This window comes from Anguilla rostrata, chromosome 6, assembly GCF_018555375.3.
Source record: "Anguilla rostrata isolate EN2019 chromosome 6, ASM1855537v3, whole genome shotgun sequence".
Lineage (NCBI taxonomy): Eukaryota > Metazoa > Chordata > Actinopteri > Anguilliformes > Anguillidae > Anguilla > Anguilla rostrata.
The window spans coordinates 37,702,004-37,708,131 of NC_057938.1; positions in this window are offsets into that span (position 1 = coordinate 37,702,004).

Genomic DNA, 6,128 nt, shown 5'->3' on the forward strand with positions numbered 1-6,128 from the left:
CCTCTAATTCTGCCATAGCCTCTCCTGAAAAACCAATGCAGTTGTTTTGGACTAATTTTTCCCGACCAGCATGTGATCACTGCATTAGAAAGAACTTTGGTATTTATTGTGGGCGTTCTGGCCACTTGCGCAATTGCTGTCCTGAACTGTCAGGAAACTAACTCCATGGCTCATCAGGGATTGGGAAACTCCTGATGAGCTAAATAACATCTCCCGAGGCAAAACAATCACAAACATTGCTGTCTGCAAAGATCTGGTGGTCTGCTTCCACTGTTAATCTTATGGCTTTTACTGACTCTGGGGCTGCGGGAACCTTTTTAGATAAAGACTATTAAGAAGGGTGTTCCTGTACAAGAACTGTCTGATCTGGGGCATATAGCTGCTATAGTTGGAAGACCTATCAGGTTTGGAGTTATTAATCATGTCACTTCTACCATTCAGTCGCAGGTTGGCAACTCTCTCACTCAAAGGAGATAAAACTGTATCTCCTAGACTTGTGGACTCTCCTGAACAAACTTGGTGCTTGGACATCCATGACATAAAGTGCACAACCACCATATAACCTAGCCTTCAGGTTTAGTAAATGTAATTCAAAATGCTTTACTCTCTCCCCTAGTCTCTCTCCAGATCTGTAGATGCCGTCTAGTGAGGAGGATATTGATCTCTCCTGTGTGCCTCTCTAGGAGTGGGACTTTCACCCCGTGCTCAGCAAGCAGTGTTCTCACAGTCTATCCCTGTCACCGGTCATTCAACACCACCATCAACCAGCTGCTGGGAACCATGCTTCCCAGGGCACGCATCTACTCGTTGTCGGCTCTTGAAACTAAGCCTATAGATAATTACATGAAAGATGCCCTTGCCGCTGGCTACATTCGTCCATCCACACCACATGAAGGAGCAGGATCCTTTTTAGTGGGTAAAAAAGATGTTATGGCCGTGTTTCGATTGCTCAACAAAATGACCATTAAGTATTGCTATCCAATGCCACGCATGAACACTGCTTTTGAGTCCTTGCAGGGAGCCACAGTGTTTTCCAAGCTGCAACTGTGCAACGTGAAGACAACATTCAACATGCCCAACAGCCACTACAAATACCAGGTTATGCCATTTGGGTTGGCATAACAGATGATGGATGGATGGATGGATGGATGAATGGAATACTGTGGGGGAGTTAGTGTTCCATCCATCCATCCATTATCTATACCCGCTTATCCTGGGCAGGGTTGCAGGGGGTGCTGGAGCCTATCCCAGCGTGCATTGGGTGTGAGGCAGGAACACGCCCTGGACAGGCCATCAATCTATTGTGGGGCACACACACTATTCACTCTCACACCTGTGGGCAATTTCAGAGTTTCTAATTGATCTAACCTGCATGTCATTGGACTGTGGGACGAAAACCAAACTACCTGGAGGAAACCCACGTGGACACGGGGAAAATATGCAAACTCCACACAGAAAGGCTCAGGCTGGGATTTGAACCCAGGACCTTCTTGCTGTGACAGTGCCACCCACAGCATCCCTGTGCCACCCCACAGTATTTCATGCTCAACCAATTTGTTTTTGTGTATCTCGATGACCTTTTCCTTACTGAACGCGTGCAGCACATTTGCAAAGTTCCACAGTGACTCCTTGAGCATAAGTTGTTTGTCAAGCCTGAGAAATGTAAGTTTCACACCTCAAAGATTTAATTCTTACAGCTCATTGTGTCCCAGGTCAGTCTTGTGATGGATCTGCATAAGCTCTGGGTGATGGAGGAGTGGCCCATACTAAACTTGGTAAAACAAGTGCAACATTTTCTTATATTTGCTAACTTTCATGAATGTTTTATTAAAAACTTCCTTCCAGTATCCTGACCACCCCCTGACCAGGCTTACTCGGAAATTAACTTCCTAGAAACCTGAGGCAGATGCCGCCTCTAAATTGCTTTTGACATGGGAGTGGGGGCAGTTCTATCACAATGTTGTCCTGAAGATAACAAACTTCAGCCAGGTGCCATCTTCTCTTGACACCTGTAGGAGTGGAGGCACTGCCTTGAGGTGGCGAAGCAACCATTTGTCATTATCACTGACCATAAGAACGTAGAATACATTCAGGAGGCCTAAGAGGCTTAAGTCTCGCCAGGCCAGGTGGATTCTCTTCTTTAATTTTTTCCACTTTACCATCGCTTACCATCCAGGTTCCAAGAAAATGAAACCTGATGCCTTGTCCTTGTATCATCCTTCAGAGCTCTCGGAGACCATCATTTCCAAGTCTACTTAAGAGAACATTTTGGTGGCTAATGTCCGATTCTTTGTGGCAGCAGGCACCACATGCATGCTCAGTAAGAAACCCACCTCCAAGAGTCACACCTCTCCGTGGATTTTATTATTGGGTTCCTCAGTCCGATGGTTTAACTCCCATTATGTTAGTGGCAGACCGATTTTCTAAAGCTGCTCACATTGTGCTCTCTAAACTTCCTTCAGCTTGTGAAACTGTGCAAACTGGTTATTCAATATGTGTTCAGGTTACTTGAGCTTCTGCAGGATATTGCTTCTAATCAGAATCTCCAATTCACTTTCAGATTTTGGAAGGTGTTCTGCTCTCTTTGGTGTCCCCACCAGCCTGTTGCCTGGCTTCCACCTTAAGTCCAATGGTCAGGCTGAGATGTCATGTGTCCACTAACCCCTCTGCATGGAGCCAGTTCTTTCCCTGGGTGGAATACGCCCACAATACTCTCTGGAGCTCTTTGACCGATATGTCCCTATTCAAATGTCATTATGGTTACCAACCTCCCTTGTTTCCGGATCTAGAGAAGGAGGTTGGGGTTCCCTCAGCTCAGGCATTCATTGTGAGGTGCCATCAGGCCTGGAAGAGAGCACGCACGGCCCTGTGACGAGCGTCACGACCCAACACCAGCGGCAGGCTAATCGACGGTGTCATGCTATTCACACTTAGGCAAAGGGTCAAAGAAGCTGTTCCTTCAGTTCGTTGGTCCTTTCAAAGTATTACTATATATGCATTATCCCTGTCACTTACTGTCTCTAGTTGCCTCAGTCAACGAGGGTCCATCCCTGTGTAGGGTGGTTTACAAAAGTGGGACTCTTATCCGGCCCACAAAGATTCCAGGAGCACGAGGTAAGACTACACCTGTTCCTTCACCACTCAGATATGTCTGCTGTTCGGTGTATCTGAGGGGATGCTTACTCTTGCTTCCATGTGTTCAGGCTTCGACCAGTGTTCATCAGTACTCTTGTGCCTACTGCATGGCCTCCTCCACCGCCAAGGGTCATTGGGGGCCAACCAGCATTTATGGTTTGATGCATCCTAGCCAGCTGCAAGGTCAGACGGTCCACTCAATATCTTGTGGACTGGGAGGGGGTTACAGCCCGTAGAGGTGGTCGTGGATTCCTGCACGCAACATTCTGGAGCTAGACCTCATCCGGGAATTCAAACAATGCAACCCAGATACTGCTAGAATGTCTGGAGCTGTTTGTTTGAACCAGCCCTTGCTACAGTTTTCCATGCTAATTAGTTCATTCATTGTATTAGCATTCTTTGAGTTCTGCACATGTCTGTTTCATTAGCAGAGTGTCCGTACCTGTTAGTATTAGTATTTAAGCCCTTGTGTTTCTTGTCTGTGTCCACTTTGGCCTTTAGTTTTTCTGCCATCTCTCTCTTGTGGTTTGTTGTTTGTGTTTTGTTTTGTGCATAAATTGCACTTTCATGAATGCTTAACGAACAGCCAAAATACACATCCTGAAAACATACAGAATATATCACTAACAAACCCTAAGAAATGAAACATGAAGCAATAATAATGGCATAACTTAAACCATAAAAATAAAATAACCTTGAACTACAAAAGGTGTGAAGAGGTATGTCAAGTCCTCCACAGCAGACCAGCAGGTCAGAATGGCACTGCCTGTGATTTGCCCAGGGGAGCCATAAGGGAGTGGGATGATTCCAAGGGCCCTGACTGACAGGGGCCCTCAAAAAATATTATATGAATAATTTTCTGAGGTGGTGGGGCCCAATGTGAGATGAGGGCCCAAAATCCCTGGTGGTGCCTCCGGGTGTGCCACACAGCCTGAAAGACTGCCTGTAACTGAATATTGCACTCTGTGAGCAATTTGGAAGTTGGATTCCAGTCAAGCACAATGAAAAGCATGAATACTCTACAGCTTAGCGCATAGGTGTTCTAGTCATTCACAGTGAAACGTACAATGACTTTGCAGGTAACATTTTTAATTTGGAACATTACCTCTCCAGATTGTGATACAATATAGCAACCAAAGACAGCCTGTTAGCAGCAAAGGCAACACATTTTTCTTAAGCTGTCTTAATTCTGCTGGTGTCAGGCTCATATACAGCCTCATAGCATATACTTAGCATATGGAATTTTAGACTGAAGCAGCACAGAGAATTTTTAGTTCTGTGAAGGGAGCTAGCACCATGAGAAAACGCTTAATCATTGTTGTGGTCATTATATGAAACGGGACAAAAGTGACAGTCCAGAGATAGCTTAATTTAGCTAAATATGTGTTCATGCATATGGGGAGGGGCCAGAGCACCAATTATGGTCCTGTTGTCAGCACTGCTTTCTTCCAGCTCCAGTTGAAGCTCTCATATCCAGTCAGGCTCACTGAGAAGTGACCCGAATAAAAGCTATTATCTGTATTCATAACGTCCAAAATATTTCCATGCTATTTGTGTATACGGAACAATAAGTGCTCATGAATTCCATCCATTAGAAACGCATGAATTTACTCTGGAGAAGTTAAAGCATATGTGTGTGCGCACGTGTGTGTGCAACACAGTTGAGATGTAATCTTTTAAATTAACCAGCCCACCGAATAACAGCACTGAGAAATTTAGTTATAGCAAAAATTATACCTTGTGGTGCTCGAGGAATAAATCAATATATTGCCATTTGTATCTGTGCCCACTTTATGTTACTGAATGTCCGCATCAATGTGCAATAAGATGTTAGAGTGCATCTTGAACAAAGATAGCTGCTATTTCCTTAGTTCATTCTTCTGCTAGAATATCTTTTGAATCTTTGAAATGTCTGCCTCCTTGGAAAAAAAGTAAAAATTTTAGTGGAAAGAAATATGTTTTAAATTTACATCAAAAGAACACATTTGACCACAAGAAGGAAATGGGAAACCTAAATTGAAAAATTCAGTAGTTGTATACTGAGCTATATAATTCTTCTTCTTCTTATTATTATTATTATTATCATTATACTGTATAGAGTTGAAAACGCAATGTTTAACCCCATTGTTTCTTTTGTATTGAGGTTCTAGGCTATTATAGAATAGGTTAATAGCCATTCTCTCTTCTCCATATTTGAACTTCTGTCTTATTCAGGCTTCCACGCAGGCTTCACCAGAACTGTACACACTTGGGTCACCCTTAGTCTAAAATGCTTTCAATGTTGGCCTAGACCCCACAATAAACATAACTCATTAATTTGGCAGTTAACTGAAAAGGAAAGCCGCATAATAACACAATCGAGAAAGCCCCAGAAGCACTAAAGCAGACAGCTCTTAATCCGACGCTAATGGCCGAGTGTACGGATGCGGCCACTCCTCTTCATTCATTCACGTAAACCCACGAACGCCGCACGAGGGACAATATTCCCTTACATTAGGACTTGCATTACGTCGCACCATCATACACAGGACTCAATGTGCACCGAAGAAGGAGCCGAACGAACAAAGAGAATCACGTCCATTGCGCGTAAGCAAGGACTGCTTCATTCCTTCCATTAAGCGACGCAAAATGGCGTGAACCTTGGAAGCTATTAAAGTTCATTCATGCTTCAGTTTAAAGCAGAAAAGGCCCAGGGTAAGAGAGGCTTTTTGTTGCAGGTAACGCTTCATCAAGGCAGCAAAAACAAATCAGTTTTGAGAAAACACTGTACTTTGTAAGTTAAGCAGGGAAGCACCTCGAAGTTGCAGAAATAAAATAAAATAAAGAAATAAAATAAAATCAGTGTAAATGTTAAACATTGTTATACGCAGGATTTTTCTTTAAAAAAAAAGAAAATAAAAACTATTATTGTTTTTTACTGTAGGCTACATGTCATATACTGTGAAGGGGATACATTACCTTCATGTATGTCCCTTGCTGCTCATTGTACATTA